This window comes from Lygodium microphyllum, chromosome 4, assembly GCF_053477565.2.
Source record: "Lygodium microphyllum isolate KBCC chromosome 4, Lygodium_microphyllum_v1.1.10, whole genome shotgun sequence".
Lineage (NCBI taxonomy): Eukaryota > Viridiplantae > Streptophyta > Polypodiopsida > Schizaeales > Lygodiaceae > Lygodium > Lygodium microphyllum.
The window spans coordinates 112,829,017-112,832,233 of NC_141138.1; the positions used below are offsets into that span (position 1 = coordinate 112,829,017).

General features: G+C 44.0%; 1 pseudogene; it reads left to right on the forward strand.

The window, feature by feature from the left end:
• Positions 1 to 1,773: 1,773 nt before the first annotated feature.
• LOC148037484 (small ribosomal subunit protein uS14 pseudogene) lies at positions 1,774 to 2,076 on the forward strand (annotated as a pseudogene).
• Positions 2,077 to 3,217: the final 1,141 nt, after the last annotated feature.

The following is a 3,217-nucleotide window of genomic DNA, read 5'->3' on the forward strand; positions in this document are numbered from 1 at the left end:
AAAGTTGCTAGACTAAGGAACAAGGATAGGTTTGATAACAGGCATCGCTTGCGGCCTAGAGCAATAGAAGAGGGAGATTGGGTATTGGTCTTTGATAGCAGCCTTGAAAATCAGCATACTGCACTTCGGAAGATGGTGAAAAAATGGTTTGGGCCATACATAGTCAGACATGTCTTTGATAATGCAACATATGAGCTGACAGAATTGGATGGGACAGTGCTTAGAGTGCCTATTGCTGGAAAAAGAATCAAGATTTTCAAGAAAAGGGATGATGAAGACTATGCATTGGAAGAATTTTCAAGAGAAGAGCAACGACAAGAAACTCTAATGGAAGAGACAGATGATATGGCTGATAATCTTGTTGATCTACCGGAAATGCATAACGAAGAGCTTGATTTTTTTGTGGATCTTGATGATAATGATCATGGGTAGTTGGCCCATCCGGAGGATGCGCAGGATTAGAGGGGGTGGATGTCATATTGCTGCACATTCGAGATGTGAAAACCACCCGAAACATTTTAGAGACAGAGGCGCATTGCAGATCGTTTGAGGAGGTTTCTTAGAGTTTGGAGAGACTGGCAAACCGTTCCATCGTCAATTCGGCCTGGGACAACCATACCAAGTCAACCTTTGGTGGGAATTTTGCAGCCAAAAACCCCCCAAGAAGCAAAAGTTGCACCTTTACTTGCAAGAAGTGATATTATAGTTACACGAAATATTGAGTGGGCCAATCTTTTGGTTGGTTTTGAACAAGCAAATCGATATGTTATCATGGACCCTCGAGAAGGATTAATGATGGTTGGGTACATAATTGAATCAAGCCATTGGCTGCTTCGTCAATTTCTACATCGAAGGCGGCCATTCATTGCTTCTATTATGGATGCATCAGGCAATGTCCTATTTACTGTGAGAAGACCGCCTTGGTTCATTAACAGCACGATTTATGCTGAGATAGATGGAGGAGTTGTGGGCTTTGCCAAAAGGAGATGGAATTTTGGAAATGATGTCTTCCTCACCTTCTAAAGATATGTGGATAGGGGCTTTTTCAGGGACAGGGGAGCCGTGCTTTAGGGGAAAGGAGCCGTGCTTTGGGGGGAAAAAGAGAAGCTTTTGTTTTTTTGAAAAGTGCTTTGGGCGGAACAGGATGAAAACGAAAACGGAGAAGGGAAAACAGAGGACGACATCAGCTGTGAGGAGGAGGCTTCAAAGGGAAAAGCATCGATTACAGAAGAGGGCTTGACGGAGGGTTCGACGAAGTAGCTGAGAGGGGGTGGTCTTCAATCTGGCAAAAAGGCTACTTCATGAAAAGCCATTCGGACATCGGGGACGATCACTTTGACAGGCAACACGCAATTTTGCTCTTCTTTTTCCGTCATCGCATTCCCCTACTCCAACTGGTTCTGCTACTCGGAAACAGAATGACGTTCTGAATCTGGAGCTCCGATGCAACACACGAAGAAAAGGAGGGAACAATTGTGTATCTTTATTGGATGCAGAAGGGAGTTCAATTCCTGAAGTGCAGATGCAGACTGAGGGAGATCGAAAAATTCTTTAAAAGAACTTGATTGTGAAGACAAAGAAGAGGAAGTCGAAGAGCTCTACGGAGAGGAGGACATGAATCACGGGAGTCCTTGCATATCTAGAACAGGAAAACTGATAACGATGAACTACAGCCGATCATAGAGGAACGAGGAGAAAACGGAGAGTTCATGCGCCGCGATATCACCTGTGCATCGGTGAACCTCGTCTCGCTGCAATGATCGGGCCAGTAAGATGGGGCATTCGGCCGTGTGGAACTCTCATCCCAAGAAGTATGGAGCAGGATCTCGCACATGTCGTGTGTGCGGGAACGGCCATGGCTGGTTCGGAAGTACAACATCATGTGCTGCCGTCAGTGCTTCCGGATTTATGCCAAAGACATCAGCTTTGTGAAGTACCGTTAATGCGATGGAGAGGACTTACTGTGGGTGGATTCTACAGCTTGGAAGTAGTTGGGGTATTCCTTTCAGCCTGTTAACCTGAAGGTGCTGCCAGGATTTTTGTATGAATTGCCTGCCCAGTGATTTAGAAAAGAACAATTTTGGAGCTACTCGTTAACCAGTGGCAAAACATGTATAGATGAATTCGTGATGTACCAGTGAGCCGAGATGCGATTTTGTGATATCACTTGTGTTTGATAAGGCTGTACTTGAGCCTACATTTTGTCCTATGTATGCACAAATGTGTGTCCAACTTAGCAAAGTGCCCCTTCTACAACTAATTGCTGCAGCACACATAGGATTCGCAAAGTGCTTGTTCTCAAAGGGCTTGCAAAACCAGCAGAAACAGAAGATGGTGTGAGCACGAGAAGTCATCCTATGACGAGACAGCAGTGAGCATTGTGGCCTCACTTAATGCCTGTGCTAAGCAGAAGGATCTGATCGAAGGTGCTAGGCTACATGCAAATGTTCTGAAGAGCGGCCTGCTCGAAAGTAACCGCCATATAGCGAACACTCTTGTCAGGGCTCTGAGGGTGCAGCACAAAGATGCTATAAATCATACCTATATTCATTTCCTGAAGATGTTATGCTTGGCCAACTGGTTTCTTTCTCTCTGAGTTCTTGTTTACTTATCCTGCCATGTTTACTACGCGCTGCTGTTTGGAGAGTGGTGCTAGTGTGGAGGGTAAGAAATATCTACCTGGCTTACTTGAATGCTTCAAAGAGAGCTGCTAAAGCCATCCTGGTTCACGCGAACGCTGCCTAAAGTGCTATGAATGCAACCATGGACAACTACAATTATACACTCTGAACAACGTACTAATGTACCAACCCGCTATCATTTCCAGCATGTCAATGCCTCATGAAGAGCCATTAGTTTTGTCTTGATTTGAGTACCATTTATCCTTGAACCATACCATCAAACTAACTTGAAGAAAGAAGTCGTGCTGTCCAAATTTCCAGCTCACCGATTGCTATTTCTGCTTTTATGCCTGTATATCATGAATGATGAGAAAACATGAGATTTCAAGGCAGATTCTAAGCTTTCCTTTGATCATCCATATTCCTCAACAAAAATTGTGTTTGTTCCTGATAAAGAGTGCCTGAAATCTGATTTATTAGCCACAATTGATGAATATCTCTGGAACTGACAATTCAGAGGCTGTTCAAGTTTCTTCTTCTTGAAACAGTGTCTTGGGATCAATTTCTCATCTTGATTAGTCACCTGTTTGATCTTT